The 22,800-nt window shown below is 42.7% G+C and overlaps 1 long non-coding RNA gene across 1 annotated transcript in view; it reads left to right on the forward strand.

Annotated features, from left to right (window-relative positions):
- The window catches only part of LOC105241316, a 166,357-nt gene extending 145,561 nt beyond the window's left edge, over positions 1-20,796 (forward strand). Inside the window, exon 4 of the long non-coding RNA XR_002144320.2 lies at positions 20,233-20,796. This is a non-coding gene — a long non-coding RNA (uncharacterized LOC105241316). The remainder of the gene's footprint in view (positions 1-20,232) is intronic.
- The last annotated feature ends 2,004 nt before the right edge of the window (positions 20,797-22,800 follow it).

The raw sequence follows: 22,800 nt of genomic DNA on the forward strand, positions 1-22,800 counted from the left end.
CTCAGAGGGAGCAGGTATCAAATATCCCACGTCCGCCCACATCTGCCCGTTGTCCCTTTATGGTTTGGAAATTGGCTCATGTGCTGATTGTTTATTGCTTGTTTGGGGGCAGAAAAACAATGACACAGCAACAGTCTGAACAACTTAGAGCAACTTGGATGAATCCTTTCCACAAACAGGTCCTCATTTGCAAGTCCAGGTTGCTAAAAGCTTTATCTTTGATGAAAGTGGGAGGGCATCCAGCTCCATCTTTAAGCTTCTCCCCAGACTGATTGAAATTAAGCTCCTCAAGCCTGAAGAGGATTTGTTCTCTGCCAAGTAAATTTTCACTTCAGGGTTAGGGTTCTGGCGACCAGTTATTTTTTTTAGAGGGATTTTTCCTCTCTTTCACGCCACCCCATGTGGGGTGTGCTCAGGTTTTTGTCATAAATTGGCCATTTGCCACTCTAAAAAAAGAACCACCCTCTGTGCCCTTCAACCAGAGCCCCTGCCCCAACTTCTTTCTCTTTTACACACACACACACACACACACCATTATAATCTACCATCCCACAAACCCAAGTCCTATGGTGTTTCTGGAATTTTTGATGTCCCAGCAACTCCTGCTTTCTCTCTTCTCTGTCCTATGTCTGTTCTGTGCCCTAGCCTTGGTTCCAGTAAGGGGAAGGCCCACTCTGGCATTGCTATGGATTTCGATCTAGGCTTCTGTTTAAGAGTTTGGGTGTGCAGGGTCACCAGACTGGCCTAGAAATTGAGAAGAAGTCCCTGGTTCCTGGTAGGCAAAGACCTCCTCTGCCCTCTTATGCTAAACATACACAGTTAATTGGCCCTCATTTCTGATATATTCCATGAAAAATCTCCAGCCTCTTCCTTGAAAGTATGAATATACAGAAGGTATTTCTTCTGTGCATTCTCCCCCAGACAAGAAAGTTTTGTTGACCTTTACCTATTTTCTGTGGTTTATATTGTGAAAACAAACTTTTTTTTCCAAAACTGAAAAAAAATACATAATTAGGTATATTTTTTCAAACTGTATGCCCCATTTTCTTTTCCCTTGAAAATCTTTGCTTTACCCCCACCTTGAGTCACAGAGAACCACTTCAATTGGTCTGATCTTCTGACCTGTTGTCTGCGGTCTCTGGCCCCATGCCTTGTGTCCCCTGTGAATAGAACGAGCTGTTTTGAATAAATTCTGCAGAAGAAAGAGCTGAAAAAGCAGGCGTGTGAGACCTCCACAAGAATCGAAAACTCACAAACATAAGCCAGTACAAAATCAGAGTTTCTCCCTTATATATCTGCTGTCCCACTTTGTTATTAGTATAAACAGTTGTCCTCTTTTCTCCTGAGAGCAAGGGATGTGGGTTTTATTATTCAGCTCTCCCTTCCCTGTGTTGCCAGGGGCAAATGTGTGTAGATGAATGTCTGTGATTTATCACTGGCCAGTGTTGTGGGTCCCATAATCTCCCTGGTCCTGAGTCCTCTTCCAGGACTTCCACAAAAGCTGAGGCAGCTACAGAATACCAGGGGTGCCTGGTCAGTGATGAAGACTGTGAAGAGCTAAAAGAATTCTACCCAGAGAATCATATGTGCGAGGACATGGAAGGGTAAAGCAGCAGGCTGTATCCTGGAAACTGTAGTGGAAGGGTTTCCCTGAGTGTGACTTGGCATTAAGGGAATAATAGAAACGTGAGTGAATACCGAACAAGATGACTGTGTGAGATGAGAAGATTTTCAAACTCTGAAGTGCCAGACACCTATCAGGGAATTCTGTTAACTATCATGCGGGATTGATATGACTATCATAAAAGTAATCTATAGGCCAACTTTGTGAACTGAAACAACATTAATTCAGAGTTAACTATTATAGAGATAAGATGTTTTAAATAAATCTAGATGAAGTGTAAGACTAAGGTGAATTTCTATTCATAAATCACAGGGACCAGGTTTTGACCTGGACTCCAGCCGTACTGTGAGAGGTGGGGAGATAAGGAAATAATGGAAATCTGCCTCTGGGATCAAATCAAGGTCAGTGTTAAGTCCTCTCATGTGCAACCGAGTGTTCTTGGTTCTTCTCCCCTGAAAATCTGGAACACACACTCTCCCACTACACAGGATCTGTCCCACAACAATTTATTTAGTTTTTTCCATTTCTCTTTCGGACCTGCCTTCTCCTTCCTTAGTGGATTCTCTTCCAGCTCTTCCTGACCCCTTCTGAGCTCCTTTTCTCCTACTTCTGAGAACTTTTCATTCCCTTTCTCTCCCCCTGCCCACCACCCCCACCCTTCCTTATTTCTGTAAACTATTTTGAATGCCTGCAGTGTGCAGAGCTCTGCCAGGCACTGGGACACAGTCCTTAGCTTCAAGATGTGTAAGGGCGGCATGGGAGATGATAAGGAACATAGAGAACTATAATACACACCAGAGCAGGAAGGACAGGACACACAGAGTAGAAACAAGGTGCAGCAGGGAAAGAGGGTCTTTCATACAGCAGGATGTATATGAAAAATAAGTAGGATTTTGATGTGGACAGATCTGGGCAGGAAGGAGAACACTCGGAGTAAAATAAGAAAGCATGAATAAAAGGTTGGAGCCAGCAACAGGGATCAGCCGGTTTGATTGGACTAAAGTTGGTGTTCTCTCTGGGGAGGTACATTGAAGCTACAGCAGAGATGTTTTATAGGCAAGGTGAATAGGTCCGGACCGTATTTTCAAGTAACATCAAAGCCATGAAGATCTTGAGTTGGAATATAATATGGTCAGAGTCATGCTTTAGAATAACTAGTCTTAAGTAGAATGTAGAATGGGTTGGAAGAAGGAAGCTGAGGTGGAGGGAGCAGACAAACCTATCTGGATAGCTGGGGCAGGGGATTGTAAAGGTCTGGGCTAGCTGGGGAGTAGTGGGAGGCTGATAAATAGAAGAGATCTTGAGGAACTAGCATCTGGTGCTCACTGACGTGGGTGGAGGAAGAAGGAGGAGGTCAGGTGACTGGAATTTCAGCTCAGATATGATAAAGAGAGGTCAGGGAGACAGACTATTTGGGAAGGGAGGTGATGCTGTTTAGAAAAAGTCTGAAGGCTATCCTTTTATTTTTCAAAGTCTGGGTGTTGGTTTCTTACCAATACCTGCGTCTGACTTGTGGGCCAATGATATCCTGTTACTGATGTCATTGGGGTGACTTCATCTATTTGCACCTCTTGAAGAGATAACCATCAGAAGTGGCAAAACTTGTCAGACCAAAAAAAATGGGGGGGGGTAGATTTCAAGATCCTTATGTCTAAGTTTTCTGTCTAGGTATGATTTAGAGTTGATTCTTTGGGGTAGGACAATATGTCAGATAAAAACATAGCAATATGTGGTTTATTGAACACCAGTTAGAGGTGGTGCTATAGCAGAAGAGGCAGAAGGAAAGGATGCAGCTTTTTGAAGAGACTTAAGGTTCAAATCAACATCTGCACTGTAGTAACAGTTTATATACAGATGTTCATAACTTTTATGGTCACAAATGAATTCTACAGAAAACAAGGAGCTGATGGCACCTGCCCTCCTCAGACCTGAGACTCACCAGGGCTGGGGCACAGTAGTTCAGAGGAAGGAGCCATTTCAAACCAGGGTGCCGGGGAGAGCTTTGCAAAAGAGTTGGACTTTTACAGGGAGTCTACAATGCCACTATGCTTTCACCTCCTGGTTGGGCACATAGTTGGGATGTCCTACCCAAGACACCTGCAGTTAAAATAATTTCAGGGATCCTTAGCTACAAAAATAAACTTTAGCAGAACATTGAGAATAACTTGCTCTACATTTGTGCCTTTACTTGTGAATTGTGTCACAGTCATTTTTAAGGAAAATAGGCAACTTTTTCTTCCAGTCTTTTATTGCACTATAATAGTTGCTTTGCTGAGGGTTCTGGTCTACCTTTGGGTGTCCAACTTCAGTTCTCAGAGTGTGGCCGATGGCAATAGGTGGAGTTTATTTTCAGATTCATTTTTTCCTTCCTTCTTGACCTTAGATCACTTTCCTGGCCCTTTGGCTACTCATTGGTGACTCATTTCAAACACTGCTATTTCAGAATTGAATTCTTCGAGTGATATTTACTATTCAGGAGCAAGTGAGTTCAGGTGGATGGGCCACTGAGCTTTGACCCTGACAGTGTGGCACTTGCTGTTTCCCAATCTTTGGACAATGGGCCTCCAGGGAAGTTTTTATAAAGGATACACATAGTCTCAAGTCCCAAATCTTACTTCAGACTAAATAAATAATGCACCACAACTTTTCAGATGCATGTGGATGCTTTGTGATTAATAAAATACCAAATTTATTTGAAAGTGTCTTGAATTTATAGTTTTGTTAGTTTGTTTCTGGGGGTGTGTGTGTGCGTGTATGTGTTTAGAATGTTCGTCATTAACAGACACTGACAGCATGACCAGCTTTCATCTGGTGATTCACGAAACTTTGTGGTTGTTAAAAGTGATCTTCTTGTTTGACAGAAGAAAGGCAGTCCTGGAGGAAGCATATTTTTTGTCTGGTGCCTAAAGCCTACCCCTACTGGGGCTACCAGAGAGAGAGCTGGGGAGGAAACCAATATAGAATGGGACAGAAGGAATATTTCTCTGTATACCAGTTACTATTCAGCTTTCAGGAGGGAGCTATCAACCAAGAACAAACCAAATAAGAGGGTAGTTATTTGGAAGCTTCTAGGTCCTCTAAACCTACCATCTACCCTGGGCAGGAATCCCTTATGTAACCTTCTGGAAAGGTGAACATCTAGCTCAGCCCAGGCCCCCCACACAACAGAGAGCTTACTATTAGGCAAAATCCAGATCCTTGAACCTCAACCTTGGCGTTTCTGATTGGGTAGGGCTGAGGTGAGGCCTTTGACATTATGTTCCAGGTGATTCTGATGTCGCCCAGTGTTGAGACACAGGACTACCATGAAAGGACAAAAATACTTCATTACAATGCTTTTTGTTTGTTAAGTGCTCACTAATGCATGAACAGCGTCATGGTGAGGCCCCTGTGGGCTTTATGTTTACACCCCTTTTCTTACTTCTCACACCCACCCTGGTAGATAGATCCCTATTTAAAAAAAAAAAAAAAAACGAATGAATTAGGGCCCGGGGAAGTGAAACCAATGTGCTGGCTGGGGAGTGACAGTTGGAACCCCAATGCACAAACGAAACCAGGGAACATTGGGTGTGACGGGCTCTTAAGGAGGGACAAACAATTGTGACCTCCAACCCACAATTGAGACTGGTGAACATAAAATAGGCACTAGTCCATTAGTAAGAGACTGATGCTGCTGAAATCAGGGGAGGGGAAGTGCTCTGTAAGAAGCTTCTGACACACCCAATTCCTTTGTGTATCCAGTCTACCTTTGGCACAGGAGCAGAATCAGTTTAAAGCTTGGGTTCTGGAGCTAAGAGACCTGGGTTCACTAACTGAGGGGCTTTGGCAAGTTACTTGGTGTTTTTAGGGCCTCAGTTGCCTCATCAAAATGGAGATAATGCAAAGTGGTACCTACTTCTCAGCATGAGTTTAGCCATCAACATCAACATTTATAGCACACCTGCTCTATGCCAGTCCAATGCTGGGGATACCACTCTTTAGAAGCTGATAGAAGCCCGTGTCAAGGATTCAGGGGAAGGAGGAGGACAAAGGTATCAGAAGCTGGCATTATTCTTTATGTGAAGGAGTGTAAGACCAGGGAAGCCAGATGTTTGCATGCTCTCTCCTGCACTGTGTAATAGGTGGATGCCTCACTGGATTCCCCCAGAGTCTGGTGGTGAGCAGGAAGATGGTAGCCACCATTTCTCATGGCTGCTGCAGTGTATGACAAAGGGTTGCTTCCAGGGTAGCAGCCCACCCCCTAAATTACCTGTCTGGTTCCTGAGGCATGGACTTCTCATTAGGAGAGACTCTTCTTTTGGTCATAAGGATCCAGAAGATCACTGGGACTTGGGTTGTTTCAGATGCCACATGGAAGTTCAAGTCCACTCCCAGAAGGGCCCAGAGAAAGGGATGACTCCTATGGTGAGGACAATCACGTGATATATCCTCATCTGCATGGGGCTTTGCTGCCTTGTGTGCAATGACATCTTGGCCCTATGGGACTATTGAGATCTTAAACCTATAACCTCCAGGTGACCTTCCCCTGGGGAGAAGCAGAACTATCGTGAGCCAGTCTAGGACCCTTTTTTAGAGGTAAATAAGTCACACTTTTCTAGTAAGTCTGCTCTAGGTTGGAGTTGAATGCAGGTAGGCGTCCCTAAGAGCATGCTTCCTCTCTCTTCCTGCCTCCCCTTTTCCTGGCTATTCCTCCAAGATAATGTTTTGTGAGAATGGTATGAGTTGACATTAGATGCCTGCTAGTGCTTTACCCCAAGGTAACACCTTCTGCCTTGGACATGGGGGAGGGGCATATTTTATATCCCCAATTCTATTGTTCTTTATGCCTCATTGTTCCTTCTTCACACCCCCTTCTCAGACAAATCATTTTGCTCCTTGATTTTGATAATTCTGTGGATGAGCTCTAAGATAGCAGAAACCGAGCCCTTGTTGCTGCTGACAATTATAGTTCTTTTTCTCGGAACTCCTTTCTTTTTTGTAAATGCCTACCAGGTGCCCCCAAGTGAAAGATGATACTTGTTTGTTTGGTAAAGTCCTCCAGATAAGAAGAGTCAGAACCAACTGCTCTCCAAAGAGAAGTGGTTTCCTTGGCCACTGAGTCACCACATTAAATGTTCATCCTGGCTCACTGGCTGAAATGAGTCAGTGGTCCTTTTATAATTTCCTTTAGCACAGTGTTTCAAAGAAATCTGCGATTGAGATTGCAATTCATTTTTTCTTCACGACAGCTAACTATTTTGCATTTTCCCAAGGTGAAACTCAGCTTCTTTTCTGGTGTTGAGAAGAGTTGAAACTTAAAGTTGAGGAGTGAAAAAAGCCCAGCTACCAAGGGGAAGCCGAAAAGATTTCATTGCCAAGTGTAGGAAAATGGTTCTCAAAATCAGATTCTAAAACTGAATGAGTGGTTTGCTGTGTGCAGCTTTCTCATGGCTTGGATTTTTTAAATTCTCTTCTTTTTAAAGGGTAACACATCTTCCTTCTGGTTGCCATCATCCTCTTTGCATCCCTGACCTCCCAGTTGGGGAGGCCTTGTTGGTCTACCCAATAGCACCTTCCTGATGCTCTTCATCAAAGATGACTGTTCCGTTCATGGGAACTGACCTTTCACTGGGCCAGATTGTGATGATTTTTCCATGGAGGTGGGGTGTTATCCACCTATTTCCGGACCACCTTCTGCATTGATACAAATCCTTCCAATCTTAGAGCTCACCTTCAGTCCCACTTGCTGACTAAAAGTTTCCCAATGGACATTCAGCTCCTTCCTTCCCCAGATATTTACTGAGTACCAAATATGTTCCAGGTACTAGACATGGGAATACAGCAGTGCACAAGGTTGGCCAGGAGCCTGTCTTCATAGAGCTCACTGACATCTAGACAAATGCACAGGCACTTACAGTCCAACCTCAACTAAATCCAGGAAGTCTTCCTGGAAGAGACAAGCTCAAGATAAACCAAGTAACTTAACCAGATAAAGGGAGTAAAGAGGGAAGAACGTTTCATTTTTCATTATACTCACGCTATTAAGCATCTTCTTATACCCTGTTTTGAATTAGGTTGTGTTGTTTGGGTGCTGAATGTGTACATGTTGTTACTTTCATGATACTTTCAAGATATAATAACTGCTTGAGGAAAAGAGTCTGCAGTACTTTCCCACTAATCCTTGTCAGGGTTTAGCACAGTGCTAAATACTTTGCAAGGAAGGACAGTAGCATCTATTATGCCTACTCTGTGCCCATCAGGTTGTGTGCAAGTGATTGTTTAAATTACCGTGTTATGGGGCACTGGATGGCTCAGTTGGTTAAGCCTCTGCCTTTGGCTCAGGTCAGGATCCGAGGATCCTGGAATCGAGGCCCACCGTCAAGCTCCCTGCTTGATCAGGGCGTCTGCTTCTCCCTCTCCCTCTACCTGGCTCCCTCCACTGGTGCTCTCTCTCTCTCAAATAAGTAAAATCTTAAAAAAAAATAAATAAATTGCCATTCTTCTGAAAGAAATTGGAGGTAGTATGACTAGGGCAATAATACCCACAGCCTGGAAATCAGGATGCTGAATAGTTGTGTGACTTTGGGTGAATCTCGAAACTGCTTCCAGGCCTTGATTTCTCCATCTGTGGAATGAAGGAATTCCACTGCAGTGCCTCCCAGCTCTGTAATCTGCTTTCTCCTGTGGCCTCACAGGGCCATCTGGTTGTCATTGAACCGGTAGGAAGATAACTGCAAAAGGCGGTTCAGGGGTTAAGTCAGGAAACCCAACATGGAAATGAAACCACAGCCCCAAATGCTGAAGTGCTAGGCCAGTTGGAGATCAAGGAAAGGATGTCCCTAAGGAACGACCCCGACTCCAGCGTGAGCCCCAGTGCCTCTAGCCTATTCTCTGTGCCCAGTGCCAGGCATGCACAGTGTAAGCTGCCAACTAGGGAGGAACAGTGCTTGCTGGGGCTTTGTTCTGAGGGGCCAGGAGAGCTTTCACTCCACAGCATCAACACCTGCGGTCTTGTAACCAGCCTACAGAAATAGCAAGTGGGTGCGCAGAATTCAAGTTGATGAGATAGACAGTGCTGGGTACAGACACTCACAGCAGAGCTCACTGCTAAAAACACCTAGTTGAGGACATCATGTACCAATTCAAGGGTGCCCCCCCCACTTTTTTCTCTCGAATTTTTCAAAACAGGAAGAAAGTTTTGTTGAACTGCAGACACCAATAACCTATGTCCTTCTAGAGAGATCTTTCTGGAAGCCATCCAAGAAAGCTACCTTCACTAGGGGATGCTAATAACTTTTTTTTTTTCTCTTTCTTTCTTCTTCTTCTTTTTTTTTTTTCTCTGAGCTTCTGGTAGCACTTTGGAAGGTTGGCACAAGGCCATCTGAAACCACAGTGGGGTGTTAGGTAATCATGTTCTCATTAAAATGCTGTTCTGTGGTTTAATTTTCAACGGTTTCTTTGCAGCTTGGAAACACACATACTATATTTTTGAGGCAAAGAGAGACTGTTACAAGGCAAAAAGGCGGGAAGATGAGCTGCCCATAAGGCACTTCCTTGTGTGTTTCCAGAAAAGAAACAGCTGTTTTCATTCTAGAAAAGGCAAACTGAGTGGAGGGTAGCACTCACGGGGCTTCCTAGAGATTGATGATATTTAATTGACCCTGGGAACCAATGCCTCCAAAACATCCCAAGACTGTCCAGATTGAAAGTATCAAGTAGTGTCCCCCCATGACCATTTGTCCACTTATTCATTCAGTTGAACACTTTTATTGAATGTCTACCAAATGTCAGGCATTGGACTAAGTGCTAAGGACAGAGAGATAAGAGGCAGCACCCACAAGGAAATTGCCACCAGCCGGAGTGGCCAAAAAGTAAGTGGGCAATGCAGTATGGGGTAAGTGGGCCCTGATTCTCCTCATCTTCATCTCTGAGGAATTTCCACTTGGGGCCTTTGAATTTTATCAGTGAAGACAGCAAACTAAAGCCCAAGGTTATCATTTCCTTTTTAAAAGAAAGGATGTGAAGCGTCCAAATATTCCCATTAGATAGTCTTCTAGAATTGCCCCTGACTTCTCTCTTCTTCATCCCAGCCAACCTGTTCCCTCCTGATCAGCTCTGGCTCTGTGACCATGACAGGTCCTTGACTTGGCCACTCCTCGTCTGCTGTTTGTACATTCCCAGCAATAGGGTCGTGGCTTCCTTCCTAGTTCTTCAATTCGGCTCTCAGCTCCCCTGGGGCCTCACAGAAACCACACTGGCCCCTGTCTTATCCTTTCAAAGGGACATATACAAAAGTATCCAGAAATGCTGCCCAATATGATGAAGATGGCCCCAGGTAAATGGAACGGAATAAATTCAGCCCCAGACCAACTGGCCCCTGGGCCTGATGAGAGCATTTCAAGCAGATGAGCATTACCAATCAGACCTACTCTAATAATAGGTGCAATTCGACCTGTTCCAGAAATGGGTGAAAAAGAAATCCATCTTTGGATCTTTTTTCCCTCCAAGGTCTTCCTCTTTCCTCCCCTTCTGCCCTCACTGGTTGTGCTGTTTCTCTTTTTCTCTTTTGTTTGACAGTGTTATTGTATGCATATTAAGGGAGGAATTTACATAGTTTTGGCATTTGTTTGGGGGATTCATGCTTTCACAAAGCACCTACAATGGGTTGAAATTTACAAGTGCCTTGTTTTTCCTCTATCAACCCTTAAATACTTAACTGAAATGAGACATTCTTGCAGGGATCTTCAAAAACATTTTAAAATCAACAGGAAGGCTTTGGATTTAATTAAGAACCCTTTCATTGGTGAGCATTTCTGTGGCAAGTCAAAGTTGCTGATGCTTCACTGGAGGTTTTTATAGAGACCAAAAGGTGAGTGTGGAGTGAAGTGGACTGATTTAATGCTAGTTTCTCAAAACATTGACATTAAAGCAGGTAAAAATCAGTGTGGTTTTCTTCATGGGGGGTTTCGCTTTGACTTTCAACATTGAAATCTGAGGGTTTGATGAACCCAGAAATGCAAAGTGAAACTTGGGAGTGTGACTGCACATCAAGCCGAACAGACTTCTATGAATGGAAGCTGAGTTCCAGGTAGTTTCTTATCACCATTTGTTAGATGTCACCTTCTACTCTTCATAAAAATTATAGTCCCTTGTCTTCAAGGAACTTATATTTTAAAATAAGATATATTGTCAGTCAGCCGTATAGCAAGACATTTACTCATTTTCCTCAGAGTTCCCACCGTAGGATTACCTTATTTAAACCAGAGGGACCATCCTTGGAGAGTGGATTGCAGGGCCTTGATGCCTGTGTCTTCTGGAAGATGGGAGGAAAGAGAGTAGTGAAAGGCTCTATCTAACTTTGATTGTTACCCTGGGCGAGGTCCCTCCCTCCCGCCCCTGCGGCCCCTCCCTCACCCTCCACCTCCTTTGGCTGTGGCAGCTCTGGAAAGCAGTGGAAGGGCCAGAGAATGGGAAAGGCGGGCTTGGGCCACAGAAAAATGCATTTTTCTGCCTTGCCACTTTTGACTTGTTGGGCTCAAGTAAATCAATAAAACAGCATAATGGAAGCCTACCCAGCATATTGCTCTTGAGTATACATTCAACATCTTGAACGCCGAATTCACTCAGACTCCTGAAAGTAGAAAGTGGAAAATGTACAGAAGAACATTTTGTTTTCATGATACTTTAAATGGATTTAGTGGTGTGGATCAAAATGGTTCAAAATGGACGTCTGGGTGTTTGCCTGTGCAGTGAATGCAGCCCTTAGGTCCTAAAATCCTGTGAGTCAGGGTACCTGAATTGGAAAGGGGCTCTTTCCCCACACCTCCCCCTGCCAATTGCTTGCTTACAGTTGTTCAAGATTAGCTGAGGATGGATCAAAATCAGCGATTGAATAGCAAGGTGCTATTGTATGGCTCTGTGAGAGTTAATACATGCTCAGAATTTCAGACGTGATTGACAGAGGAGTGTGTGAATCAAACCCCTTGTTTGGTTTTGTAGTCACAAAGAAACTTTTCCCTTTGAAACCCAAGAAGGTCCCCTTCTCTGGACCTGTGGAGGAAATTAGGCAGCAAATAACCATGAATTAAAAAAAAAAAACCAAACCCATTAAAACTTTAATTGATGTAGCATTATGGGGCATTTAGGAATTTTAGGATGGCTTTCTTAACCTACCTTCCGAATGCAACCACCTATAGAGAGCACTAATAGTAATAGGTATATCATCTCTAAATTGTCTGATCTGACCGTGGTTATTATTTAAACTTTAAATAAATTGATTTTGATCTAATTAGATGATATTAAGAGAAAACTGACCCAGTGATCAAAGGCTCTTTCTCTCTCTTTTCCCGATAATAATTCAGATCAGAATCATGCATAGAGATTAGTGACTCTTTGGAACAAAGATTTTGTGTTCGGCTTTCAGAAATGGCTGTGCAAATATTCCATCTGAAAGCCCTTTTAATGACTGAAGATGGAAGAGTTGACAATCCGGGAAAGGCCAGGTGGACCTGAGCTGGGATGAGTGGTTTCTTGGCAGGGAGCCCATTCTCATGATGAAAGCTGGGAAAATTTGCTTGGGGAGAGTAATCCAATGATATGAAAGGATTATTCTGGCTTACATTTAGCAAACTGTAAACCATGAATCTGAACGGTGCACCTCTTCTCTACATGGGCAGCTGCTTTGCTTGTAAAATAGAGAACCACGATTAAATGAGAGGAGAAACTAAAGAGAGAAGGGTGTTTCAAAATGATATTGTACGCATAGAAACCAAGTTTGCCATCAGTAATTCCTGATCAGTGCTAACAGGAGAGTCATCTCAGCAAAAAGTACAACTTCCCAACACCACCCCAAAGGCAGGTGGAAACTTCTATCACCTCAAACTTGCACAGACTTCAAGTTCACCTTCCATCCCTTGCTCCTATTGGTCCAGCCACTTAATTATTTCACCTCAGAATACTTAGCTATTAGTGACACTAATTAAAACCTGCCTTGCCCTTAGATGTATTATGAAGCTGTTTGTAAAATGCTGTGAAGGCGAATTATTCCAAGAGCTATCAATTCTGGTAAAGGCCATGTCAGCTTCAGTTATGTGCTCATAAATGCAAATCCAACCTGGTCAATAATCTCCAGGGATGGTCTGAATTGCACAGCTGGCTTTTTAGAAAATGTGTGTGGAACAACATGAAAAGATTGCTGAAAATGCCTAAGTAAGTTTAGATAATAAATGGAACTATATGGGCAGGGGGAAGGCAGAACAAAGAAGATATTATTGGGCATCAGATATATATAGATATATATATATATATGTATTGTACAAAGGGGTGATTTAGGCTGGGTCAGCAAGGTGTTGGGGAGGAGGTTTTTAAAATAAGAAATCAACATAAAGCATAATAAGATTAAAGACACAAGTTCCCAGCTGTGCCTGTTCCAGGTCCTTTTTTCTTTTGCTGGCTGCCCTCTCGTCATTACCCCTGGAAGCAGTGGGGAAATAAAGGTGGAAGACGACTCCACCAGTCACCAGTGTGTTGGGTCTATGAACTTTCATCTTAGAACTCCTTCTCCAGAATATTATGTCACATAATATAAGTATAAAACTTACTCAGTCCTTGAAGTAGATAATAAAATTCACTCACTAGTATGCATGGCTTTATCCTATGATGGATGCATAAGTACATGATGGATACATGGATGGATGGATGGATGGATGGATGGATGGATGGATGGATGGATAAGTCAAAGTGTCATTCAGCAAATGTTTAGTAAGTGTGTGCTTTGTGCCTGACACTGGTTTAGGTGGTGGGGATACAGGGGTGAAAAGACAAGGTGTCTGTACTCAGTGAGCTTATGTTTCAATCAGGAAGACATGCAACAAACAAGTAGACAAATGTACATGATAATGACAATGAGGGTAATAAAATGGGGTAAAATTTGTGACATCATGGATGGACCTAGAAGGTATCATGCTAAGTGAAATAAGAGAAAGATATTGGGAATCTTACATTACGACATTCATAATCTGTTTGTATCAACCACTTGGGTCATCAATCTGGGCTATACCAGGTACATTTTTTTTTGCTTCTTTTTTCTTATTTCTTTTTAAATATTTTTCCCTATTTTATTAAATTAGGAAATCATATCTCAATTAGAAGGTTTGGGGAAAAGCACATATATTTGCTTCTGGATATCTCAGTCTTACACAGATGCAGAAATTATGGTGAGAGTGCTCTCTGAAGACTGTATCTGATGTTTGTCAGATGCTCAGTGGATGAGATTATCACACTTAAATGTGGGACAATTGGATGCTGCAAATCAGGAGATAATGGCAAACAGGTTCCTAGTCTATTCTTGGGTTCCATTTGGCTCTGGAAAGTATTTATGTCTTATTGCCACATTCAGGTGTGCATTTAAATGTATAAAATAATACATAGTAGGTTTTGCTTTCTTGTAAGCGAGGAAAGCCATTAAATGCTGGCAATGAATAAAAAATTATTATTATTATTCCTATTATTATTTGTATTTTGAGCTGTTTACACCACATGATTCAGTCTTTTAAAAGAAAATCCAGGTATCTTATCCTTCACATGTCCATACAGGTTGAGGTGACGGATAATGCTGAATATGTCAATGACATATATGTACCTTATGGCAAGCCACTGGAAATCATAGAAATGATCATGAAGAAATTATTATTTTTTATTTTTATTTTATTTTTTAATTTTCATTTTATTTAAACTACTTCACCCCACCCCTGCCTCTGGCAACCATCGATCTGTTCTCAGTATCTATGAGCTTGGTTTGTTTATTTAGCAAAGTCTTTTTTTTTTTTTAAGATTATTTTTTTTTATTTATTTATCTGACAGAGATAGAGACAGCCAGTGAGAGAGGGAACACAAGCAGGGGGAGTGGCCAGGATCACGCCCTGAGCCGAAGGCAGACGCTTAACCGCTGTGCCACCCAGGCGCCCCTATTTAGCAAATTCTGCATATAAGAGAAATCATACAGTATTTGTCTTTTTCTTACTTATTTCACTTAGTATAATGCCCTTGAGGTCCATCCATGAAGAAATTATTTTTATCTCATCTTTTGTTTCAAAACTCCTTCCTCGTGAGGAGCTAACATATGTCATTATCTATTGGTGACTGCAATTTCATAATGTTCCCACTTTTCACCATTTCCTCTGTGGTGGGTGCTGTGGTGTTGGCTGCACAGATCTCTCTCCAGAAATGAAGGACTTGTTTTCTGTCGGTCACACCTCCCAGTTGCGGGGAGTGCAACCGGAAGGCGGCTTTCAGCCATCAGCCCTCATCAGCTCTCCTTGAAATGAAATGACAATGACAAAGAAAAATGCCTCACCCAAGGTCATTTCTCCTTCTAGGGGCTGACTGCTCAGTGTAGGCGTAGAGAGGATCCATCCGCAGTACCAACTGGGGTCCCAGCTCCAGAACTCCCTGTGGGGCTAACTTAGGACTGTATCACAGCTCAAATTCTCCCTTTGCCCAATTCTGCTTCCTTTCTCTTTTTTTGTAAGTGTTGGTTTTAAGAGTAAGCCCTAATAAATGCCCTGCATGTTAACATCTCTCAAATCTGCTCCTGGCGGAAATCCAATCTGTGATAATTGGCACCAGGAGAGATGGGAGAAAGCAGTCACTGGGGTGGGAGTTTGCTGGTAGCAAGAACCCCTATCACTGGTGTATGTGGGGCACAGATAGCCCCTATTTTAATGTGGTAGCACCACTGAAACTCTTACTGGTAGTGAAGTGGGATGTCACACAGATGGAAGACAATGTGATGGCTCATGCAATGTATTAGGCTTTTCAGAAATAAAGGGGAAATGGTAACTTTAAGGACCGTGGAATTTGTTAGCTATAACTAAACTATCACCCTGGAAACAGGACCAAAATCTGAGAGTCATTAACTGGTAGTTAAAATCTAAGTGTGAAATTCAGAGGGCCTCCTTAGTAGCATACAAAGAGGTTTTCATCTCCTCAATAGGAGAGACTGCTAAGGATCTGGCCCAGGATCTAATTTTAAGAGTAATTGAGCTCTAAAAAATGTATTAAAATCCCCAGCCAAGACTGTCTGCTATTATAAGTTTAAGGTCTTGGTTGGAAAAAAATGGGACACTGAAATATGAGCTTGGGACACCTAGGTTGATGCATCCAAATATCTTGAATCCTGAGAATCACCTGAGCCCTCTGAGTCTGAACAGGTGACCCACATCTCCAATTTGCCTGAAGATGACACAGAGAACTTTCCCTATAAGACAACATGCATTTCTTCCTTTCCTTCCTTTTCTGTTCATTAAATCAATGGCTAGGGCTAAATCACGATATAACCCAGGAGAGGACATGCTGGCCCTGTCCAGGGAGGGAAGTGCAGGACCTAGCCAACTTATACCAAGGATCCAGGAGAGCACTGGTTGTGGGGGTGCAGGACTAAGAAGAGCAGATCATACATTTGATAAAGGGGAGTTTATCAACATGGGAGCACTCTCCTGAGATATTGGATTTAACACCTTGGTAAGGAGCCCCAGGAAATGGTAAACATGTAGCAAGGATGGCTCTTAGAAGTGTGGGAAAAATGATAGTCTGCGCTAATAGAAGCAGAAATAACAGAATTTCTGTGGCAGATGGTGGAAGAGGGAATTAAAAGGCTCAGAGAAGTGGGCACATGAGAGTGGATATACTATGTAAGGGTATACAATCCACACAATGATTACGTTCTATGGGAGGGCCAGGAGGACACACCATTGACCAAAGCAATAAGGAATACTGGTGCGTCACTAAGAAGCTCAGTGGTGCTTGTGTTCTGTATTCCAGGCCTGACAATAGGAGATGATAATACAGAACTGGGTTCACAGATATCAGGGATCAAAAGAATCCAGAACAGTAGAGACTGTTGGCAGGGCTTTACTACTGTCAGAAGCCAGGTGGGGACAATTACTGTAATGGGAAGCAAGGTTAAATGGTATCCAAGGAGGCCACCTGACCCACAGGTCATTGTAGAGATAGTTATTAGAACTCAATATCCTTAGGGGCAAAAGAATTGGGCAGCCCATAAATGTGCTACCCTAAAGGAAACATGGATGGATGATCAGGAGCCATTATTTCAATAAAAATTCATGATCCCTTGCCTAATTTCTGGACATGAGTCGATTTTTGAACCAGGAACCTATCTAATGAAGGAGGCCTCCGGGAGGAAGGATCCTGAAACACCTCAGTATGTTCAGAAACGAATCCCTCTGTCCTTCCCCAAAGGGACTATGAACCACTTACTCCGGTAATTTTGCCCTGGGAAAAGGGGAATGCTCAAACATTTTCAAAGACTGTTGAACACAGAGTCAGAGTTGACACTGAAACCTGGAGACCTAGAGCATAATCCTGGGCCCCTTTGATAGTAGGGGTATACGAAAGCTAGTAATAAATGGAGTTTTGGGTCAGGTATGGCTCACAGTAAATTCACTGGAACTGTGGACCCACCTGATGATTATTTCTCCAGTCTCTGAATGTATAATTGGAGTAGATGTACTTAGTAGTTGGCACAACCCCCACATTGGATTCTTGTCCTGTGGATCTTGTAAGAAATATAGTAAAAGTCAGATGGAAACTCCTGAAATGGCCCCTCTCCACACTGTCCAGTGACAAGAGAGAAAACCAGAAATAATATTGCATTCTGGGGGTAATAACAGATATTAGTCCCAGTCTTAAATATACCAGATGGTAGTCCCAATCATATCACACTTAGTAGACCAGCCCAGCACCTGAACATAGATCAATCCTGAAAGATGACCACTGTGAACTTAACCAACTACTAGCCCCAACTGCAACTTCTTTGTTGAACAAAGTAGCATGGCCTGAGGTGTATGATATTGTCATTCCTCTGGCTTTCACTTTCTTTTTCAACCCTATTGGAAAAGAGGATCAGAAACAGCTTGTATTGACTTGGAAAGGACAAAAATATCCACTTATGGTTTTGCCCCAAGACCATGTTAATTCTCCTGCCCTCTGTCATAAAATAGTCTGAATTATTTGGACATGCTATAGAATATTACTTTGATCTATTGTATCAATGATATCATGCTAATCAGGTTGCATAAGTCTTATTTTGGTAAAATGCATACACTTCAGAGGGTGGGACATAAGCCCTATAAAGATTCAGGGACCCACCATATCAGTAACATATTTAGGGTCTCCTACTCTGAGGCATGCCAGGATATCCCTTCCAAAGGAAAGAACAAATTGTTGCATCATATACCTCCCACCACAAAAAAGAAAGCATAACATAGAACTCTTGGTAAGCTTATTCAGGTTCTGGAGACAACATATTCCATATCTGGGAGTACTGCTCTAGTTCATATAGTAGATGAAATGGAAGGCTGTCAGCTTTGACTGGTGCCCAGAGCAGGTACAGGCTTAGGCCATATGACCAGGTAGACCCTATGGTATTGGAGATATTAGTGGTGGGAAAAGATGCTTGGTGAAGGTTATGGCAAACCCAGTAGGAGAATTAAAATGTAGACCCTTAGGTTTCTGGAACAAGGCAATGCCATCTGCAATGAGAATTATATACCTTCTGAAAAATAACTTGTGGGGTCTAGTAGAAGCTTCATTCTTGACCATGATGGTACCTCAAGTGACCATATAGCCAGAAGTACCCATAATGAACTGAATTTAGTCAGACTCCTAAGGTTGAGAAGGCCTAATAACAGTCCATAGTAAAATGGAATCAGTACATCCAGGATTGAGGATGAATAGGACCAGAGGGGACAAGGAAACTGCAAAGAAAGGGAATCCAGAGCCCCATGTCATTTACCATGGTTGCACCAGTGCCCTTCCCTCAGCTCACTTCTTTTTTTTTTTTTTTAAGATTTTATTTATTTATTTGAGAGGGAGAGAGAAAGAGAGAGAGAGAAAGGGAGTGCACAAGCAGGGGGAGGGGGAGGGCAGAGGGAGAGGAGGAGGGGCAGAGGGAGAGGGTGAAACAGACTCCCCACTGAGCAGACTCCCTACTGAGCAGGGAGCCTGATGTGGATGTGATTCTAGGACCCTGAGATCTGGGCCTAAGGCAGATGCTTAAACTCCTGAGCCATCCAGGCGCCACCCCCTTAGCTCACTTCTGTGACTATGAAGGATTCTCTATGACCAGCTGATAGAAGAGGAAAAACTCTGAGCTTGGTTTGTGCATGGCTTGACTTGGTATGTTTAAACTGAAATGGTGATTGCACTATATCCTTTTCAGGGTGGCCTTGAGAGAAATGGTGACAGGAAATTCTCCCAATGAATAGGGCTTCTGGTGGTGCACCTTTGGGTAGAAGGAGAAGTGACCTCAAGGTTAGAATATATTCACACTCTAGATCAGTGGTGAGTGGGTAATAACGGGGCCTGGAAGGAGAAAGATGGGAAGGTCAGAAACAAAGATGTCTGGGGTCAATTCATGTGAATAGGCATATGGGAGTAGGAAATAAGGGAGGAGATCTTTGTTTTTCATGATAAAGCACACAGAGAGCATCCAGTGTGGAAGAGGCACTAAACAATCAAGTAGACAAGGCAACTTGGCCATATGACAGCAGCCTGTATCTGTCATCAGCTCCCCCAGTGCTGGTCCAATGGGGCATGAATAAAGTAGCCATGGTGGCCAGAATGGAGGTTATGCATGGGCCCAGCAGCATAGACATTCATGCTTCTCATTCCCAGAACTCTGGGCTTTATGGTTGAGAGATCCTAGCTCCTAAAGAAGACCATGAACACTTCTGTCAGGGGACAAAGCAACAGACCCATTGAACTAGAAGCTATGGCTGCTACCTGCACATTTCAGGCTCCTTGTGGGAAGGGATCAGCAGGTAAGCAGAGGAGTCACCATTTTGGCAGGGGCAACTGGTCCTAATCATGAGGAAGAGGTAGAGCTGCTGTTATACAATGAGACCAGGGAGGAATATGGCATTCAGTTGATTTACTTGGGTAGCTCTCTGAACTTCCTTATCCAACTTTGATAGTAACTGGACAAGTTCAGCCACCCTGGCCTGAAACAGGCATGGTGACCATTCACTTGTGAGGGTCTGTGTCATGCCACCAGAAAAACCAGTGAGACTAACCAATGTGCTAGCTAAGGGGGAGGAGAATCCAGAACCAGTTTAGAGGTGGGAAATTTGGTTACAGCCCTGAGACCAGCTGCAATGATAGGGGCAATAGTTTATCTCACTAAATTCCTCTCCTAAGTTTCCTGGAGAATGTCAGATTTGCTCCCAGAGCCATGTGAAGAAATGGATCTGAGATGAGCAAGGGGTGGAGTGTGCTAGATACGAGGATGCTCTTTCCAGATCTTCCCTTGGGGCAGGAGGACAAATTCCTCTTCCTGCTGGGAATGCAGCTAGAAGATGGCTCTCAGCTTTTAGCCCCTTTGGGTGATTGACTTGGTTAAAGAAACTTCCTTGCCAAGGGACAGCTTATATCCAGTGACTGATCCATAGGGGGGTATGAAGTTTCAGTCCCAACCCCTCAATTCAGTTAAGCCCTGAAGAGCTATCTCCTAGATCCATAGCTCCATGGGGGATGGCTGAGGAGTTTGTTGGTATACTGCCACTCAGCGTCTCCCTCTGCTTAATCTTGCATCTTTTCTTTCCCTTCAACAGATGTTGATCCCAAGCACCAAGCATATGCCTTAATTATAGCATACACCTCCTGTATGCTAATCTCCACCTCAGAGCCTGCTTCCTGGGGAAACACTTTCAAAACCATCAAGGGATCAAGACATGTTGCTGATGGCCAACTGATCTCTTTGACGGAGCAGTGGATAGATTGGTGTTCAGATGTGCTATCTTCAACTCACTGGGAATTCCTTCCTTGAAGCACAGAGATGAACTCCGCCAAAACTGATGCCACTATACTTTCCCATGTTACATCACAACTCACAAAATAAGCGTTGAAAATCGTCTTTATGTAGAACATGGATTCTTCAGTGATAAACCATCATCAGATGGACTATATCTCAGTGAAAAGAGTCTTATAGATAGTGGTGATGGCTGCACAACACTAAATGTATTTAATGCCATGAACTGTATGCCTAAAAATGGTTGAAGTGGCAAACTTAATGTATATATTTTTACCACAATTAAAAAAGATGAGTAATGCAACATACGAAAAACCACTGACTTGTGTTAAGTGGGGGAATTGTATGGCATATAAATTATATCTCAATAAAGCTGTTGAAAAAAAAGAGGCTCGGGGGAGTACTTCTCTTTCATATATGTGCCCTCTCGCTGCACTGAATTTTGTCCAGATAGAAAGTGAAATATCTACACAGACATGATACCAGCTCTTTCCTATGGGATAAACTACTGATATTATGCAACATTTACCAATGTTCTTTCATAGGGAAATCTTGCTGATAGTTCTGCTTCTTTCCCAGCATAATATTATCATTACCTTTGTAGCTGTTTTTATAAACAGCTTGGCAAAAGTGCGGCATATCCCTATTTTTGTGAAGAGTGCATCCTTTATGATGCCTCTGTAGTTTTGGTTTCTACATCACTTTTAGCAATAAAATTCATCAATTTTGTGTTGGGAAGCCCTTACAATGTTTGTAGTTGTTCTGGAAAAACTTTATTGTTCTATCAAAGAAGTCATTGTACTTTGTGGGAAAATACCAGTGAAGTTTTTATGGTTTTCTGCTGTTATTGGAAATCATTTTTATAATAGATGTCACCCTGGAGGGCTAGGGGTAAATGCCTCACCAGTCCACTACAATCCAGTTTTCAGATTTTTCTCGTCATGCTTCCTATTCTTACAGACTTATATTTTTGTTAGCTTGATTGTCACAGTCATATTCTCACTTCTCCCAGCACAAATTGCTTTACCTCTCTTCATTTGTCCTTGGATCTGTTCTTTATATGTAAGATATGATCTTGAGTTATGGTATTTACATAACTTTTCATCAGTGCCACTTTTGAGTCATTGATCCCTTTTTGTCAATTAGGGATAATCATAATATTAATGACTGAAAGTACAAATTCAGTAAGCAAGAACAAGGACATATGTTAGCTGAGGTAAAATATACTTACACCATGTAACTGAACTTTGGCTAAATTGAGCTGATGTGGTGCTGGGATAACCCAGGGGTTCAAGGATCTCATTTTAAGTAATCACACCTGTTTTTTTCTCTTTCCTTCTCTCTCCCCCCCCCCTTTTTGGTTCTAGCTTGTTTCCTCATCTACCTTCTTTACCTTCTTACTCTTCTTTCCTTTCCCCATTCATCTGTTTCTTTTTTGAGAGTTATGATATTTAAAATGGAAAGAGATCCTGTGATCATTGAGTCCAATGACTTCATTTTACAGGTAAGAAAACTGAAGTCCAGAGAGGTTCAATAAAATAATTCAAGTCAGAAGGCTCAGACCTGGTCTCCTGGCTCCCTTCAATCATGGCCAGTGTGTTTCCATTTTGCTCGGAAGACTTCTCCTTCAGCTCTTCTTCCTGGTCCTTTCTTGCCACTGACGGTGGCTGGACCCATAGTGATTAAGGTTGTTTGTTACCAGGGCTAAGAAAGTAGCATGTTAAGTGAGTCAAAACTTCCCTCCTCTGTCTCCTTTCATCCCTGCCCCTATAGAATATTCACTCACAATCTCTGTGCATTCTCCTTCCAAATATATGTCAGACTTATACACTATTCTAGTACCATTGCCCTAATTCATGCTGTCATCATCTTTCTCTTATACTATTTTTCAACCTCTCTTCTAGTTGCTCTGCTTTTCAGAGCTACTTCCACCCTTCAAGCCCTAAATCCAAGTATCCATCTATCCATCCATCCATCCATCCATCCATCCATCCATCCATCCTTCCATCCATTTTGCTGTGGCCAGAATGGTCTCATAATGTCAGTCTCATCTCTTTGATGATTCTTAAGTCCCTACAAGAGAAAGCCCAGCCTTTGAGCAAGGCATCTGACCACCAAGTCTCTTTGTGGTCTGGTCTCTGCTCTCCTGTCTGGTCTTATCCCCACCACTCTATATATCAGTCAGGCTAAGTTATGATATACTAAAAAAAAGCCTCCAAAATCTTAGAGGTTTAATACAATGAAAGTTTATTTCTCATTTATACAAAGTGTGCTGCAAGTCTGGATGTCTCTCCAAAGGACCTGTTTTCTATGCACTGACTTAGAGATCCAGCTGCCCTGACGAAATCTCCACAATTGCAATGGAGGAGAA

This window comes from Ailuropoda melanoleuca, chromosome 2, assembly GCF_002007445.2.
Source record: "Ailuropoda melanoleuca isolate Jingjing chromosome 2, ASM200744v2, whole genome shotgun sequence".
Taxonomy (NCBI): domain Eukaryota; kingdom Metazoa; phylum Chordata; class Mammalia; order Carnivora; family Ursidae; genus Ailuropoda; species Ailuropoda melanoleuca.